This window comes from Podarcis bocagei (genome assembly GCF_964188305.1).
Source record: "Podarcis bocagei genome assembly, chromosome: Z".
Classification (NCBI taxonomy): domain Eukaryota; kingdom Metazoa; phylum Chordata; class Lepidosauria; order Squamata; family Lacertidae; genus Podarcis; species Podarcis bocagei.
This window is the reverse complement of record NC_138140.1, coordinates 31,875,241-31,894,873: the sequence shown is the minus strand read 5'-3', so window position 1 is coordinate 31,894,873 and position 19,633 is coordinate 31,875,241. Positions and strand designations below refer to the sequence as shown.

Sequence of the window (19,633 nt, the reverse complement as noted above, 5' to 3'; positions counted from 1 at the left end):
AGACTAGGAACTTCTAGGGCCTTGCCCAACCCTCTGGAGCAGATCTGGGGAGAGTGCATGATGTGTGCAGACTTTGGGAAGGGAGGGGGTCCAGTGGTGCAAGTGGAAATCCTTGTGTTGAATGCCCCCCACAAGGTAAATTTCAGAGCCTTGAGGGAGGGGAAATTGGGGCAGAGGTGACTTGAAGGATTGAGTAATGAAGAAGGGGTGCTTGCTTCTGAGAGTTCCCACCTTCCAGTGATGACACCCCTGCGAGATTAGCAGTTTAAAGCAGAGAGGGCGAAAGAGGCAGCTCGGCAGCAGGCTTTGCAAACCATTCTGGATCCCTGGGAAAACAGGGAGAAAATTTAACCAGCACCCTGCATTTTCTTCTCAATCTCAAAGATAACTGCGTGATTGTAAATGCACGCATATTAGATCAGATTACTTTTGTAACGATGAGAAGGGATTTCCATGAAACTCTGACAGTCAGACATTGCAATCTGATCAAATAGGATTATCCGCTGCTGCCTCATAGCAATTTCACTGTGAAAAGAAAAGGGAAGGGGTGGGGAGAGAAACCCTATCTGGTTCAGATAATATACTCGGCAATGTTTCATCCCCCCAAAAGAAAAAGCAATATATGGATTTCTTTCTTTTTTTAAAAAAAAGGGAAGCTGAATCCTGGAAAGACAGAGGTATTATGCACCCCAAGTTCTTATGTCTGGGAGATGGAGTTCTCTGGATGGGGTTGCACTCCCCTGATGTGGCCAGATGTGGCTTTTGGACTTACTTTAATTTCTCCCTCACCCCTAGTCAGCACTGAAGGCTAATCAAGAATACAGGCACACACCAGAGCTCAAGAAGACCTTGTTGCTCAAGAGCAAGGCTCACCTAGAACAGGGAGTTCCTGTCCAAGAGGATCCAATGGCCAGCCTGGCAGATGGAGTCAGTCCAGGGCTCAAAGATACTTCCCTAAGAAGATGCCACCTGCAGTTCAGTGAGAGCTGTTCAACAGTGGAACAGACTCAAGGTGGTGGACTCTCATCCTTGGAAGTTTTTAAGCAGAGGTTGGAAGGCCACCTAGTTGAGATTCCTGCATTGCAGGGGGTTGGACTAGATACCTGGGGTCCCTTCCAACTCTACAATCCTGTGATTCTATTATTCGAATTCCTGGACCCATATTATCAAGGGACATGCAAATTAAATCAAGAGGTCTGAACTTGGCCCAGAAGCATATGGGCAACCATTGCAATTGGTTAAGTACTGGAGCTATATGCTGGTAGTATGACCTCATAAATTAGCCACCACATTTTGCACCAACAGGAGGCTTCCAGCCTAGGCCCGACATACAGCACGGATGGGGATCCTGTAGCCGAACAACATTTGGAGGACAACAGTTTCCCCATCCATGTTCTACAGAAAATACACAAAAATTATTCACTTTGTATTCATTACTCAGATTGTTGTGCGACCAGTTTAACCTGCCAGTTGCCCCCCTTCTGCTTGCCTAACAAATGAATCAACAGCTTTTTCTCATCTTGTTCTCTGAAACTACGGTGTGAATGATCACTCATCCAATTTCACTCACATCAATTTGATGCCTATGAGACTCCTGACATGTTGAAACTTTCAAAGCTAACCTCTGCTTTAAAATCCATTGGCTTCCTGGGAAGAAAATGTGTCAAGGAAATGCTTTCTAATGTTATGAGAGAATGGATTTTTGCCTTATTTGATGGGGGAGTGGGGGCAACCCTGGCTTCTTATTCACCAGCACAATCTACTCAGCTTTGCTGTCCTAATTTTCATACCCATAGTGCTAATACAAAACCATGGTGTTTATCTAGTCCTAAATGAATAGAACCAAATTTAAGTGATACATCCCAACTGGCCAATTCTTTAGCGAATTCTCCTTTTGAAGTTCATTTAGGTCAGTGATAGAGTGTTTGAAATATTCTCCCACTGCTTTCTGAATGTTGCCATTTTCAATATGAGGTCTGCACCCATTTACGCTTTTATGATTCAAAACAATTTTGAATAGCTAACTATCGGCTCCCTCTCTCTTACACACACACACAGCAATTCATGCAGCCAGGAATGGTTTGAATATTCCTGACAGGCACTGCAACCCATCATCATCAAGAAAGATGCTTGTTCAATACTATGGGTGCTCCATGTAAGAATTTGTGGTACTCTATCTATTAGAGCTAGGTGCTGACCAGCATCATTAATCTTCCAACTTTAATGCTTTACCTTGGAAGGGTTGAAGGATTTCTCCTGGGAGCGATTCTGCTGTGGCTGTACCAGCCTCCATTTTTCTTAATTATTCCTCTTGTCATGTCTCTAATACATCTAAGAGGACAGAGGCAAATGTCCAGTCTCCTTTGCAGAGCAGAAATGTGTCTGGAATATGTTTCTCATCAGCAGGGTGTTATCACACAAACGTTACAGGTCATGTCATTATTTTCTAGCTTAACATTCAATAGGGTTTCCGAGTTCAAGCCGGAACTCTTGATCATTTTGCATGTGAATCAACACAAAATCTACCAAGGTCACACAAACACACTCTCCTTCTCTCTCTCCTCCCAACCGCCTCCCTGAGGTGTGCTGCCTGTGTGATTCAAAAACTGTCTAGGGATCAAAGGACATGGGTAATCTTTGCTTGGGAGCTGACACCTTTGATATACATGCTTTTAAATTCTGCTTGCATACAACAACACTTGCAACAACCTCCTGTGGAGAAATCTATTGCTTCAACTCTGGCACCAGACTATGGTATAAATGATTGTGGGAAGTCAGTGCAGTGCATAGAAATATAAGCATAATTAAAATAGTGCAATCAACATAAAGCTGGCATCATTGCAGAAATGCTGCAAAGACCATGTTTTGATGTTGAACCGCAAGGGTGGGCCAAATGATTTCTATTGACAGCACACACTTTTCAGGTAATCTGTCAAGGGTGCATGCTGACTATGGGTAGAGCCAAAGTCAGTGATGGGCAAGATTGCAGCAAAATGTGGGTGTGCCCACCCTACCCCTCCTTTCTGCCCAGCAGGCTGCTATTTCTAATAATTGCTTGTGTAACCAAAGAAGTACAACCCCATGAACAAAAAAGAGAAGTTAACCAACTTTGAGGGAACCCTGAGATTTGCAGAAATACACTAAATTTTTGGAAACAAAATGCAAAGGAAGAATCCCTTACCTTCCTCAAAAAACAATAGCCCAATGAGAACTAGGTTTGGTTAATGGCTAGAGAATGCTGACTGTTGATGGGAGGGTAACATGGACAATATTTTTCCTTTTATTTAACAATATGTAGTGACCACATGGTTGTTAGAAAAGTGTAAGAAAAACATGAAATAAAACAGTGAAATTACCAATAAAAACAGGAATTTAAAACATTCAAAAGATGACTGAAATCAACAATAGCTAAAAAGGAATAAAACTCATGCAACTTCTACATGTTTGGGTAGGCTTGTCTAAACAAAAATGTTTTAAGCAAGCATCTGGCTGATATCAATAGGCAGGCAGTACCAAAGTTTGTCAAACTAAAAGATCAATCCCTTAGAACTGTGGAATGAGTATTATGTGGCACCTGTAACTGTATATAAAATCCTGAGCTCTACATAAATTAGGGGTCAGCAACTGGACAAAGCCCCTTACAATGGACCACATTCATCCACCCAAGCAGTGTTATCTGGCAGTTTGGCAGCCCAATAGGGAAATGAGAGATGTGAATGAGCAGTGGAGTTGGCAAAGGGCTCTAGGCAGCAGTACACAGAGAGGAGGGGGATGTGTGTGACCTTGGTGCACGAGGGGTGTGTGATTGTGGATGAGCTCACTCCTAGGTGAGAGGTTGAAGCAGATGGGTGGTGAAGATATGTAAATCAACCTGGTTTCTCTCCAAGCTGCATCTATGGTGAAAGGATGAATGCAATTCATGAATGCATAGCCTTTGTGCAAACAACCAAAACAGAGTATTTTGCATCAGATCAAACATTCCTTGTCCACCTTGCTTCTCTTGGAAGAGACAGAAGATCTGGTCAGGTCGTCCTGCTTGTGAAAAGCATGAACTTTGCCACAGCTCTACTTGGTTTCTAGGAGCAGAGCCTATTATTTGGGTGTGGCGGGTGACCACCAGTGAACCAGCCCCTGTGGCTGCTCTTCTGGAGTGTGACAAGGCTGAGAGCATTGTCTGTGGGTGATTGGTTGTGAATGGGCTTGCTCACAGGTGAGAGGCTCAAGCATTAAGGAAGGATTGCATGTGTGAGAGAGTTGTGAGTTAACCCAACTTTAAGAGAGAGGTAGAATGCTAGAGCAGTGTTTCCCAACCTTGGGCCTCCAGCTGTTTTTGGACTACAACTCCCATCATCCCTAGCTAGCAAGACCAGTGGTCAGGGATGATGGGAATTGTAGTTCAAAAACAGCTGGAGGCCCAAGGTTGGGAAACACTGTGCTAGAGAGCCTCGTCAGTGGTGGGATCACAAATGCAACTCACAAATGCATATCCAGTGTGATTAGTGGGTGCTTGGTTTTTCCTTTATGTACTTCTGTTGTATCTTCATTTTGTGTTAATACACTATTCCTTACTTTGATCTTGGGGCCAAAAAGCGGTATGTAAACAAACCAGAGGACAACATAGCCACACAAGCAGTCTCCAGCAAAACTAGTTGCCGACCAGGGATATAAATGCTTCCACAACATCGATAACACATCCTTGCCCAAGGAAGAGAAAAGATATGACTGTCTCGAGCGGTTACACTAATGCTCGCTGACAAGGTGTAAGCTGGCTACGAATATAAAATTCTCGGGCAAAGCTTTCATTTTAGGAAAAGGACAAAAAAAGAAACACGACAAAGCAACAAAATACTCCATTGTGAGTGCCTGCTTTCCAGGATTCCAGCCACTTCATTCCATGCCCACCTTCCACCCCCACAGCTATCAGCCACCATTCCATGCCCACAGAGCATGCTCACTGCCCATTCAGTAGTAGGGAAGGAAGAAGACATCTTTCCCTTTTCTGCCCTGTATCTGTCACATGCAGCACTGTTTCTGTCCTACTAGAGTTCATCTTCCACCCAAAATGGCATTATTTGTGTCATTATTCACTGTGACAATTTTTATGTTATTAATTGCAAAAAATATGTAAATTACATAACCTACATTGTCACTACATTGCCCCATCCCATTCAGTTCAATGCAGAGAAAATGCAATGCAAATGGAAAGAAAGAGTAATCAATTATGCTTCATTTGCAGACTGAAAGTAGCAAAATACCAATTGTATTTGTTGGATTGATTTACATTCCAGATATGAAACCAATAATAAGTTTTGGAATTTCAACTCCCATTTCTGTTTTTGATGGAATTCTCTGACATCCCTATTCAGTAGTTTGGGGGTCCTAAATGTCTTACATGTTTTTTTGTGGCATCAGTTTTTGTGCTGTAGAGTCCACTTCAGTATGCATATGCTTGTTTCTTTTCAAAGGTTGCAATGAAAACTTCAGCCATGAATACTGTAACTTTTTTATAACAGTGCAATATTAAAATATGAATGAAACACCCTGATATTCTTCTAAATGATGGTGGACTGGAAGCAAAACCATTCCAGTAAAACAGCCTTTGAAGAGAGGAGCCTCATCACTCAGTTCTGTCTCTGGCCTATAATTTATTCATATTTAGAGGCTAAACGATGTTCTTCTCATCGGCCTCTCCATTCTCACGTTATTAATTTTAGACATTGACAAATGTGTCCCATTTGGGTGGTTTAACTCTCTCCACTCCCTGTGTCCAATGATGAAGCAGTTTATTTTTTAGAATTTCCTATTGGGTCTACAAAAAAAGGAGGAGTGCTGTAAACTTGGCCCCAGCTAGTATGGCCTGGCCCAGGGTCAGAACATGTGAGAAGTGAGCAATAACTAAAGGACCATAGGTTCCCTATCCCAGTCCTAAAGTTGTATGTGAGTTGGCCAGCAAGGGTGGGGAAGGCATAAAGGGATGGAAGAAAAGGTGGGAATGCAAGTTCTTTGTCCAGGTCCCAAGCTCACCGCACAGCAACTGTGCACACCCATTTCAACAAGAGCACAGAGGAAGGCTACGACCATTCCCTTTCTTCCCCCCAAACTAAACCAGAGACTAAATTCTTTCTCTTGCTGCATTTGAGTACAGCTTTATCAAATCTTAAAATTCAATCACATACATTTCAGGTCATATTACAGCCGTAATTTATGGGCCTACATTCTGTTCAAAATTTAATATTCCAGTAGCTTATGAACAAAACCCAGTCGTCCAAAAATAGACTGACATATTATCTTCGTCAGAATCAAATGAAATTCATTAATGTGATCAATAACAGAGGACGAAGAAGAGCGAGAAAAGTACACATATGCCACCGGAGATAATACCACGGTGTCCTGCCGGGATATATGACATTTTCTGGTGAACCACCTACTACTGGTCTAGGCCAACCTTGGTCTGATCCAGGAAGGAACTTGTTATATTCAGAAGCTTAGTCAGTTTAACACATAAAACAAATAAGCAAGAATGTATATTCAGGGTCACTTAACACACACATTCATTGTCAGACCCTCCAAGGGTCCCTATTTTCCAGGGACGTCCCTGATTTAGAGAAGCTGTCTCAGTTTCTGATTTGATCCTGGAATGTCCCACTTTTTCTTAGAATGTCCCTATTTTCATTGGGGAAATGTTGCAAGGCGTGAAGTTATCTGACTCGCAAAGTTTTATTATGTTTTTATATATGTTGACAGCTGCCCAGAGTGGCTGGGGCAACCAAGAAAGATGTGTGGGGTATAAATAGTAAAATTATTGTTATGGAATGGGACATCCCTATTTTCATTGGAGAAATGTTGGAGGGTATGCACTGTTCCTTAACTGCAAAGACAGCCTTTCGGAGAATGCATTCTAAGGCCCCATCCACACTGCACATTTAAAGCAGTATCAAACCACTTTAAACAGTCTTGTCTTTCCCCAAAGAATCCTGAGACTTATAGTTTGTTGAGCATGCTGAGAATTGTTAGGATGCCCTGTTTCCCCCACAGAGCTGTAATTCCCAGAATTCCCTGGGAAGAGGAATTCATTGTTAAACCATTGGCTATTGACTATGCCAGCTGAAGAAGCACCTGAAGAGCCACAGGTTCCCTGTCCATGCTCAAAGGGCAGGCACTGGAAATTTTTGCAAGCTGTTCTGGGAGCCTTTTTGGCTAAAGAGTGGGCAAGAAGATAGATGACAGACAGACAGACAGAGGGTGCAAACCTCTACATGCTCACAGAAGAGACATGTGCCAGGTTTTACTGCAATGCAAAAATACAGGACTGCACTGTAATGCTCCCAGCACAGCTGGCCCTAACTGGAAACTTTCTTGCTTACAATTAATCTAAATACAGGAAGTGAATTATACCCTGCCATCTCTGAGGATGCCCTTCCTGTGAAAGATTGGGAGCATGCATTAGAATGATGGACAAATGTCCATCTGCACCATTGCTAGAAAAAATAAATCCACCCCTTGGCTGGTCAAATTAGCAGCTTTCGCAGGAAAGCTGTACTCTCTGAAAGGGCTTAATAGATGCTCTTGAGACTTTAGCAGGGCTTAGTCAAGAAGGTGTGGGGGGGTTGGGGTGGTGGTGGTTCTGTTTCTTTTACTCTGCAATGAAGGAATCACTGCCTTCATAACATAAAAATGCATTTTGTACTTCAAGAACCCTTTAATTTTCATCACAGAGATAAGGGATATTAGCTGTTAGAGAGAGTGCAATAAATAAGATTATTATCTTATGTTTTTAATGATAAATGGAACCCAAGGTACAGTAAACAAAGATTAGGCGACATGAAATTCTGTAGAGACAGCATGGTGTAATGGTCAGAGCATCAGACTAGGCATGGGAAAGACCCAGATTCAAATCCCCACTCGGCCATGAATCCCATTAGCCTTTGGCCAATCACTTAATCAGCCCAACCCACCTCACAGGGTTGCTCTGAGGATACAGTGGAAGAGGGGCCTCCTTGGGACAGAATGAAATAAACATATCTACTGTGCATTTTGGAAAGTAGTTTGTCAGTTTGCCTGTTTGCCCTCTATAGGTTTGGCTTCCTTTCAAGGTATCTTCACCAAACTCAGCACACAAGTTTTCCAAGGTGGAGGCATCAGTTTTCCCTGATGTTTGGACATCAGCTGCCATTTTGAAACAAGATGGTAGACCAAAATGTGACTTTGGTGTGACTTCACCCAATTTTTGGTGCAACAGGTGAAAACTCACAAATTACACAGTTCATTTAAAAACTACATATTTTGATTTTTAAAAGCTCCCAGGCAGTGCTGGGCATGAATAAGGAAAAAATAAATATCACAACCATCATGGGCTCAGCTGTCTACTCAACAGGTGGAATAAACAGTGCTAATAGTTCACCTTTGCTTGTAAATATGGTAGCAGTGACATTCGATTTTTTGAAATTTATTACAATTGTTGGTGGGGTTTATTCTACACCAGGGGTGGATACCTTTTAAAGCTTGAAGGCCATATTTTCTCATGGTGAAACCTCTGAGGGCCACCTGCCATGGTAGGCATTAAGACAGAGACAATGAGGTGCTAGAACTTACCCTGAACTTTGTTCTTTTATAATGGCAATGCGCCTACCTGAGAGGTGCCAGAACTGAGATCCAGTGAGTTCTGGCAGAAAAAAGGACACATTTCATGCAGGCAAAAGCCCCTGACGAGGGTAAGGTGTGGGGCTGGTGAAAGGTGAAGTTGGGGGTTGGGGAATGGAAAGAATTAGATGGAGTCACATTCAACTCCTGAGTCTGAGGTTCCCCATGCCTGTTCTACATCCTAATAGTCAGACTGAGAAATGTGCCTCCCTCATACTCCAGAGCATGGAGTTTTGCCATCTAGCCACAAAAATAGAATCAAAATATTAATGATGAATGAGTTTTTATCTATATCTGACTGTTTGTCTATAACAGAAGTCTGTGTGTCTGCCCACCTATCTCTGCCTGCCTATCCACTACAACCTGAAACTTCATTACAACCAATCCCCTTGGCTTTCACAGTGGCAAGACTGAAGCTTGGTTTTAATTTAATTGGGCAATGAGCTTCATGAGGTTAAATAGACCTTTTGATATCAGATCTGAGCAGAAGGCTTTTGATCTGTAAATCACAGAAGGCCTCAGCTTATGTTTGTAGTTAATTGCACTAATGTGAAAGGAGCCCCTGCCTATTGAAATTTGCCTTGCGAGATTAGGAGATCAAGGAGATCCACATCAGATTTCAAACCTGCTTCTTTTCTCAGATGGTGAAGGGCTGTGATTCTCTACAAGATGCTGTAACTCAAACAGTTGTGTTTATGATGCAAAAGCAAAGAAAGGTTCTGGGAACAACGGAATCTCTACAAATTCTCTACAAACTCTCAACCGTTACATTCATTATGCAAAAGTAAAGGTTTACACACACACACACACACACACACACACACACACACACACACAACCTACCTTTCCCATGGACCTTAGGGAGGAGGGTAAACAACAATAACAACAGTAGTAATAATAATAATGGAAGTCCCTGATCATCTGAATGGGGTCTAGAATATTAACTGGAACAGCAATGCTTATAGTGAGCTAGGCTTCTGCGAGGCTGTTTTCCCAGTCATGCATCTCTGGTTCTCCAACACTGCATGCAGAGTATCAAGATAAGCGATTTATTGAGCTACAGATGTAAAGTGGTCCCATCTTCATCACTGATGCTGTTGTACTCTATTCACTTTTTCCACACACCACACAAAAACATTTCTATTTCTTTTTCAAGCTTTGAAAATTAGAGATCCTTCATCCTAAGCATTTCCCCCTTTCACCCAGCAGCAATTTCAATGCCAGAAGGCTTAACTTATCTCTCGAGTTCAGTAAGCTGACGCTAAACCCATCATAAGATACAACAGAGACGTGCAGAATTTTGTGTGTGTGCTAGGCTAAAAATAAAAAGCTGCCTTTGAGGTTATTTTGTTTCTCCCCCCACTAGTGGATAGTGGGGAGGGAGGAGACAAGAAGGAATGTTGCTTCCAGCAACAAACATTTTGCAATTCTTAAATTCCATGCTGGGGAAGGAAAAAAAAAAAAAAAAACAGAAAAGGAGCAAAAGGAAGAAAGAAAGTGAACAACAGGGCAAAGGTGGTGTTGGTGGTAGAGGGGCAGGGGAGAAAAGAAAAGGTGAACTCAGAAGAAGCGCATGTTTTGTTGCTTTGATTCTATATCAGGAGCAAGGTACAAATAACTTTAAAAATTTTGTTTGATGGGTGCATACTGGCAGTGATTTGAGACTGAAGTCTGACAAGTGTCCCAAATCTCCACTGGCACAAGAAAAGAGTTGTTCACACACTGTGTGGGAATGCCCTCACCCCCAACCCCAGGATGGGCACAAAATGCGTGCAGGATAGCTCAGAGCAAGACTCTTAAGCTCAAGGTCTTGGGTTCAAGCCCTGCGTTGGGCAAAAGATTCCTGCATTGGAGGGTGTTGGACTAGATGACCCTCGTGGTCCCTTCCAACTCAACAATACTAAGCCCGGAAGGGAGGCACAAGTTTCCAAGAAAGGGCAAGAAATGAGTAGGAGTGGGCAAACCTGTCCATTTCACTTCCTCCTTTCCTCAATCTTCCTCGGAATTTCCATTATCAGTCTGCAACCTTTTGTTTTTAAAGTCCTCATGAAAATTTGCCAGTATTTTAGTGCTGATTTGTTCTAATATCCATACTCTTTTATGCAATTTTGTGTAATATCCCCCATTTTTGCCAAGCAATGATCCCTAGTACGATGTGTCGTTTTGTGTCCCCCCCCCCCATCAATTTATGCATTTCCCTGCGTGTCGCTTGGTGGGAGGACGATGTTGCAAAAATGTGAATTTTGAAGGATAGCTGTGCTTTGGTTTGTGCATTGTTTTGGAAAGTGTGAATTAAATATCTTAGTTTTTAAATGTCGAATGAATTGAAATTTCCTCCCATCCCCAAAGCAAGCAGAGCCAGGCATTTATTGGACAGCAGTGGGGGAACATTTGAGGATGTCCACCCATCCTGGCAAAGCACATCTTTAGTTCATGACCTGCTCCCCCTACCTGGGAAAATGCTTATGTGGGAGCAGTGCCTGTATCTGGGAAGCTGCCCAAAGTTTGAATTATGCGCCTTGCCCTGCAGGGTGATGCTGTGTGACTTTGTGGGAAATTTACAATTCTGAGCAGTTTTCTAGACCCAACCTCTGCTGCCAGATAAGCCCGTGGTAGCTTCTTACATTCCAAGAATGATGGGTACTGATATTGGTTCTGACTCCATGTGTTGACCCCGCAGTTCTGTGGGCTGTAGGTTCCCCACAGGCTCTGCGCAGATCCCCTTCTCGAAATGTGGAAGCTGATTCCAGAAACAGTATGTCAGGTGAGTCCTGAAGTGGCCTGGGGAAGCATGCTATTTCTGGGACATACTATTTCTAGGTTGCAATGTCCTCCGGCTATGTTATGCCTTACCTTGAAAGGTGAGGGCTGGTCTGGCCTGAAGACCGCATGCTATTTCTGGGACATGCTCTATGTGAGATGTCCTCAGGCTGTGTACGTACGGCCTTGCCTAGCACCTAGTATAGCACTGGTAATTCTATTGACTCTAGCATTCCTGAGGACTTTGAAGCATGCACAGGAAGACTTAGGTGCATTGGGAGGACTTCCTAAGGAACAGAAAACCATGGAATGGAGTATCCTTGAAGACAGAATGACTGGCTGGCTGAAAACTTGGAACAGGAAAACTCCATACAGTAACTTTTTGTTGCATGCCCCATCTTCACGTTCCATCAAAGCAATTTCATACCACTTCAACAGCCATAACTTCCCCCAAATAATCATGGGGACTGTAATTTGTTAAGGGTGCTGAGTTGTCAGGAGACACCCCCTCCCCACAACCATTCCCTGCGCAGACGTACAATTTTCAGAGTTCCCTGGCAGAGAAGAAGCATTGTTAATCCACTCTGAGAATTGTAGCTCTGTCATGATAACAGGGGTGTCTCTTAACAACTCACAACACCCTTAACGAATTCCATGCCCTAGGATCCTTTGAGGGGAGACATGGCAATTCAAAGTGGCATGAATCTGCTTTAAACGTATAGTGAAGATGGGGCCTGAGAGTGCATTGCAGCAGCTAGACCTCACTTAATTTGGTGTAGTATTTTACAGTGACGCTTTCCAAAATGAAATTTATTAGTCCTATTTAGGGCAGGATGTAAAACCAAGGGAACCCCCCCCCCTCCACACACCTTCCTAGCAAAGATGGCAAGACCTTTAAATTGCCTTTACGACCTTGTAGTGAAAAGGGTCATGACTCCTGATATTAATATTCCAGTTAGTCCAGTGTTGCACAACAGCATCAAACCTGGGCATCCGGCCAACATTGCATTAGTTAAAGACACCATTTAATGAAGCAAAGTTTGCATCCTTAAAGCAATTTATGAAATTGCTTCACATGTTTTAATTTTAGGTTTCGATTCCACACCACTTCCTAAACATTTATTCTAAAAGATGGTTCTGTGTAATTATCAGTTTTGTATTATTTTTTTTACTCCAAGTCTAATACATCCAGTAGCTACTTGCATATAACAAATCTTCCAAACTCATGCTGTGAGGAAGAAATGAAGCAGTAGCATAAATTACGCCGTGTGCGCGAATCTTAATTAAAGCACTTGAACTGGAATGAACAGCCCTATTTCATTGGCACGCTGGCAGAACTAAGGGCCAAGCAAAAGTTAAGATGGTAGGCCTGGTTGTAGGAATCTAGGTCTTTGCATCTAAAAATCACAGAGGACGGCTGATTTGGATATAAATAGGCAGGGGTGCCAACTTGAATAAAATATGGGAGGGGCAGGTAAGCCCTGGCTCACATAATTGATCACATGACATTGTGCATGCAACATGGCAATGCCCATCAACTTTGGGGAGTCCCAGTCCCCTCAAATATTTTATTGGGAGGGGGCCAAGGGACCTTGGCCCCTAGGAGTTGGCTCCTATGTAGATAGGGGTGGGGTACTGGATCCCTCCATTAGCCACTCCCCCTCTCCCAAGATGCACATCTGTAGTGAGGGGGGGGAAGAGAAGCAGTGGGACATTGTTATGCGCTCTTGAGAGTTTATCTGCACCATGCATTTAAAGCACATTCAATGCACATCTGATGCACAGTCCTGTCCCCCCTGCAAACATTCTCCAATTTTACTTATAGTTTCCAGCCCCAAACTCTGCTAATGTTAGGGGAGTTCACTTATCACTATTAGGCAACCCTCTTCCATGCATTTCTATCCTCCACCCTCAAAACCATGCCTTTCCTCTGCACTCAGCCTTCAGGCTCTACTGCTACTGTACGTCTCCAGGGAAGGAAGCCTAACACACTCCAGGGGACTGGCATTTGTGGAGATGCATAGAGGATCCAGCACAGTACAAGAGAGACTATAGAAACACTCTAAAATAATTCAGCAGAAGTCAGCTTCCTCAGCAAGGAAGTGCAAAGAAGGGGGGAAGAGCCTCGCTCCCCCACCCTCAGTCAAGTCCAGCTGAGCAATTAGCCTCTCCTAGCCATGACTTCAAGAACAGTAGAAGCAGCTGGGAAGGGAGAAGAGGAATTCAGGGGTTTAAAAAATAGTAATTTTATAAGTTGTGTGCCTTTGTTTCTCAAATGGATCCTTTTACATGGTTTTTTAAATGTACTGTGGAATTTTATGCATTGTTACTTGTAGTTATATTTATTAATCATAGTTTAGTAATTTTTTTTTGTTAATTGTTAAGAGTGAATTCTTGTTTAGTTAGTATTTGCCGACATTCCGAGAGTTAATTTTGCTGTGTACTATTATAGTCCAATAGATAATTGAATATTACTTTATTTGTTATGTCGTTCCACTTTAAAGTTTCATTTTATTGTGACCTTTTTGTATTGGACCAGGTTATTATAAGATGTATTGTCTTTGTTGTGTATTTTATTGCTGCAAACCGCCTTGTGTATCGCAGTACAGAAAGGCAGTACATAAATTAAAAGTGAAATGAAACCTTTGTTTTGCTCCTCACACCCAGAAAGCATGAGCCAGTGGCAGTCTGAGGAATGCCGCTCTAATGATCCAGAAAACAAATGTTGTATGACTTCACAGTCAATAGGCTTACCTTTCTATGTAGCACAAAATGTGCCGAGAAGCAAGTAAGAAAATAGAAGATTGGGTGGAAGACAGGGACTGGGGTTTTCTCACCTCCTGAGACGGGAGGTTGATTTTGCTTTTTACATTGCTATACAGTGGTACCTCAGGTTACATATGCTTCAGGTTACAGACTCCACTAACCCAGAAATAGTACCTCGGGTTAAGAACTTTGCTTCAGGATGAGAACAGGAATCGCGCGGCGGCGGGAGACCCCATTAGCTAAAGTGATGCTTCAGGTTAAGAACAGTTTCAGGTTAAGAACAAACCTCCGGAACGAATTAAGTACGTAACCAGAGGTACCACTGTACATTTAAAGCCCTCAAGGTCTGAATCCACACAGGCCAAAACTTCCTGAGTGCTACTGGCAAAGCAGAATATATGCCAGGTTAGATCAAATAAACCAGAAACACCATGGACACGAATTCAGTCTTGCAATGCTATGTATCTACCTAAATTGCTATTTTAAACTCACCCCCCCCCCCGGGCGCAAGGTAGAAAATATGATTTCCAAAATGCACTCAACAGTTGCTCTTAACCAACTGCTGTAAATTTTATTTCTTCAGTGCTTCCCTCCTATTATGCTATCATCCTGGTTTTGGCTACCAACCGTACATTTCTCACGGCTGCTGTAATGAAAACAGTAATTTCAAGAAATGCCCAACTGTGAAAGAGCCGAGGACAGGTTGAAAAGAAACTCAGCTGGAATACACAGGCTTTTTTAGCAGGCATTTCCCCTTAGTAACTGCTGTCAATATAAAATGCCAGACCCTGAGCTTTGCTGAAAAACACTTTAGTGCAAGTAGCTGACGTGGTTTCATGGTGGTTCATATTGTCAATTAAAAACCTGTGCTCAAATAAGGATGCATCCAATGTCCTGAAACACAATCCTTTGTTGAACATTTTATAAGAAGATGACCCAAGAACTGGTTGACCTCTGTTATTTATTAAGAAGTATTTATAAACTATCTTTTAACTCAAGGACCTTCCAGAAGTCCTTTTCATTGTGCATTCATGATTATTTTTGCTCATGGTGGTATTCGAAGCCGTTTGACGCAATCTGGCTTTCAATAATACCATTTGCGCTTGTAAAAGGTTTGGGCAAGGACATACTGCTGCTTAGTTTCCAATTGACGCATGTCCCTGAGCTTCTTGCTGAAAACCCTGTACCTTTTCATGCTACAAAATGTTCTGGGTTATTGTTGTTGTTCCGCGCGGACACTGAGGTCCAGCTCAAAGGGCCTTCTGGTGGTTCCCTCGCTGCAAAAAGTGAAGTTATAGGGAACCAGGCAGAGGGCCTTCTCAGTAGTTGTGCCTGCCCTGTGGAATGCTGCATAAAATAGCACTGATCTAGGAAAACAGAACTGATGATAATGATGATGAGGATTCTTCATGCTGCCTTTGTCCAGATGGCAATAATGTGATAACTTTAGGGAAACATCCCATTTAATAAAGTTGAGTGATGTTTGGATAGTCCAGTAAAAATCCACCACTAATGCACTATTTTGTCAATCACATGCTGCAGATTAAGCCCACAAAAAGGAGTCCTAAATGAGTTTAAAATATAGCTTCCCTCCAAAATATCTGGGAGGCCATTGGATACTGTGGACCTTCTTTGAGAAATGGGTTTCTGGGGGCATGTCAAAAAGGTATTGGGGAGCTGCTAGATCCATCCAATTTCCTAAACTTACTTCCAAAGTGAAATGGAAACTTTGCCAGTCCTGGAGATGCTATTTCTCCTTCCACTGGATCCAATGGGAGGAGATAATTTTAAAAAGAAAGAAAGAAAAGGAATTGGTGAGGGACGCAAAGGTAAAAAGCCACCTTTACTTTCTGCTTTAGCCAGAACAAGCCTGGTGGGGCTTTGGGAGTAGCAGTCCCTCCACCACAGGCTTTCCCTATACCCAGCCAACAGAGAATTGCTTTGTAAAACACACTAGAACAATAGCTAGCAGTACAATCCTATAATATCTACTTGAAAGTCAGTCTAACTTAAGTAAGTGAGACTGCTCAATGCGTATTTTGCAGAGTTTTAGGCAACAGTCTAAGATAGTTTTATTCACCCAGGCTTTTAGACTGCAGCCCTATGTTACAGCTTAAAGTTGCTACCTAAAACTCCACAAAGTAGGCACCTGGGTACAGTTGGCCCAAGACGTTTGGTGCCTGAGGGCTAGGCATGTAAGAAGGCATCGTTTTCCATTCCACTCTGCATTTGTTGCATGCAGCACTATTCCATTCCACTGCAGTTCATGTTTTGCTACAAAAAACAGCAACACGTTGCTGTCAACTGTGGCAAAATTACATAATCCACGCAATTAATTACGTAAATCACATTTTCATTGTGTTAGTCCACCCATTCATTCCAATGCAAAGGAAACACAATGCATAAGGCGTGGAAGACATAATCAATTACATATTGTTTGCAGACTGAAGGCAACAACAATGGGGATACCAATTGTATTCATGGGATTGATTTTTTTTTTTTATCCTGGAAACAGGACAAATAAGCACTGGCAATTTCCACTCCATTTCTGTTTCATTCTGAATTCTCAGATATCCCTGCCTAAGGCAGACAAGAGGTTCCATCCCATTCCATATTTAGCAAAATGGCCTGACAGGTCAATCTTACTTCAGCATTGCCAATAGGACAATAGTCGTCTGCTGCATCTGAAATGTCCTCTTCTACACCATACAGCTACTAAAGGTGCAGAAACCCTGTCATCTTTTGTGCCTGACCAACCTAATTATAATCGTTTCAGGCAAGAGGAACCACCAAGGATTAGATCTTCAATCCATAACCATATGAGAAAGTTATCCAAAGGGAGGAAAACAGACTGTGAGAGACACCACAGTCTCTTAAGAAGAAAGTTAACTACAGTGAAAGTTGGTGCGCGCTGGGGACTGGTAGGGCAGAAAGCAGAAAGGCCAGAAGGAAGGGGAGCTAGAGCAAATGGCCAGAGAAGCTAGAGACTATGATAGGGAGAACCAACAACTAACTCTGGTTTTCCATCTTCCCTGCTGAATTCTAAAATGGTGAAATAGACTAAGGAGGATGCTGACAACCAGTGCCATTCTGTAGACTGGTTGTAAAAAGGAGGTAGGCAGGGAGGTTGGCTGGCTAGGGGCAAACTAAGTTGGCAGGGCAAACTTGGCCTAATGAATCAGTCTCTACTATACAGGGGTATTTTACTGGATATGTCTGTTGGTAGAAGTGTCATTGCCTTCCTACTCCCATCATGGGCTTCCCAGAATAATCCTTCTGACCACTGTGTGAAACAGGATGGTGGAACAGACTGATGCTTCATTTGATCCAGCAACACTGTTGACATTTACTTATGGAGTATTTTATGTGTGGGAGCATCAGAAGATTTGATTATATTCCAACTATACTTTGGAGCATCACGAGAGGCTCCTGCTGTATGAACCCAGTATCAGAGGAAGAAGCCAACCAACCAAGTGCCTGCAATTCTGGGGAAAGGAGGGGTGTGGCCCTCTGGATGTTGTTGGACTACAGCTCCCATCATTCCTGGTAAGCACCCAGGGATGGTTACCCACGCTGTGATGGCTAGATGTGAGGCAAAAGACAAAATGAAATGTGACAAGTGTGATAGCATAGCTGCACACTGCAACAGAAAGTAAAGAAGGAAAATAGGAACCATCATTTTCTGTTGCATATTCATGCACGTAGATATTGTGGTCTTAAAACTAAATGCCTTTTGTTTACTGGGACTAATGAAGTATAACAAAGCTGAATTCTGGCGCATAACAGCTTAATTATGTCTCAGGGGTTATCATTTTGAGTAGCTTCAGGAGTGTGTGTGTGTGTTGTCAGAAATTCACATGCACAGAACACATTCAGTGGAAGCGCTTCAAGGGACGTAAACGGAAATTTTGGTGAAGCAGGTGGAGTTAGTTGAGTGCAGGTGTTTTTTTAAGGGGAAGAAATATAAGCCAAAGTAACACACACACACAAAATGCACTAGGAATTTTGCTATGGTGACTCTGAAACCTCTGCCCAGGGGTTGGTTAAATTGCCTTATTCTCATAGAAAAAGCTAAGAGTCTCTGGCTGTGGTTGGCTCGGCTGTTTATATCTGAAAAGAGAGCCCAGGATTCTAATGCGGCCTCTACACAACGCACCATGTCTGGGATCTACATTGAGGGTATAGATGGTGTGTCTCCAGCACATGACAGAAGCTGCATAACCAAGATGCACACCTTTGTCAGCAGGGAATTCCACAAGTCAGTGGCTGCCACAGAGAAAGATCTCTCTCCTAGGCCAACATTCCTCACACTTCTGTGGGCGGAAGAACTACCAAGAGGGCTTCCAGCAGTGGCACATCCAAGTGGAATCCCAGACATGATGGTTAGGAGTCAGCATGCATGGGTAGCTCAAGCTCTCTTCCCCTGCTTGCCACATGCCCAAAGGTTGTGAGAATATGCCTTAAGTCATCTTCAGGAGAATGCTATAAATTTACCCAGTAGCTTTAAAAGAAGGAAGTGGCCAGTTTTGAACAGGAACCATATGGGAAATCCACAGGAGCTACTGAAATTTATCTACACCTCTCTTCTGGAGTCAATCTACAATAACTGTCATGAACTGGCTGGGCAAAGAAGAGTGGTGGGAGGCACCCACCAGGGAACCCCCAGAAGAAGGCTCAGAGCCAGGGGATTGGTGGGGGGACACCGAGGAGAGGTCAGAGGCAGAAGATTGGGAGGAGCTTCTGGATGCAACATGGTTTACTGAGCAGGAAGAGCCTGTGATAGGGAGCAGTTCAGGCTGAAGCAGAAGAGGAGGGTCAAGGGACTGCAAAAGAATTCCAGGAGTCTTCTGCTCCTGCTGTGACAAACTCCCCTCCCCCTGGTCTCTGAGAACTTGCAGAGTAATAAGTAGAGCAGAACAGAGGCCAGAGGTGTGCAGTTGCAGTTTGAGACTGCTTAGGAAACAACTGGGAAAGGAGGAGACTTAGAGAGGGCAGAAAGCAGAGACCTTCAGTCATGGCAACGGCTCCATAGGAAGTGTTGATGAGACCACTAGGCTGAGTTGTATGTTTGTTTCTTTGAGTAAACAGTTCACTGACCACATAGATCTGCTTCCTTTATTGATGCCCTGCATCTGACTCCAGCCCTGACAATAGCACAACAGAACACTGAAGCCTGGAATAAGTTACAAGCTTCTTTTCAATCCATGCTTCCTCACTTTCTGACACAGTATGCCAGTTCATTATCACAAGGCTCACTGAAAGGTACTAACCCTTCTACCAACAAGATCGCTGCTATATAAACCCGACACAGAGGCTTCGAAGATTTGTGACACCTTTGGAGCAGTTAAATCAAACTTGTAAATTGCAATGATGAGCTTGAAGCCAGCGTTATGATTTCCCTGTCGCTCTTCCAGTGACATGATTGCCTCATCGCCATGATGGATTGACTGGGTCCTCTTCCCGCATT

At 43.0% G+C, this 19,633-nt stretch overlaps 1 protein-coding gene across 3 annotated transcripts in view; it reads right to left on the bottom strand.

Moving 5' to 3' along the window:
* Nucleotides 1–19,633, bottom strand: part of LOC308579257 (connector enhancer of kinase suppressor of ras 2-like) — a 314,404-nt gene that overhangs the window by 72,687 nt on the left and 222,084 nt on the right. The gene's annotated exons all lie outside the window — the stretch shown is intronic.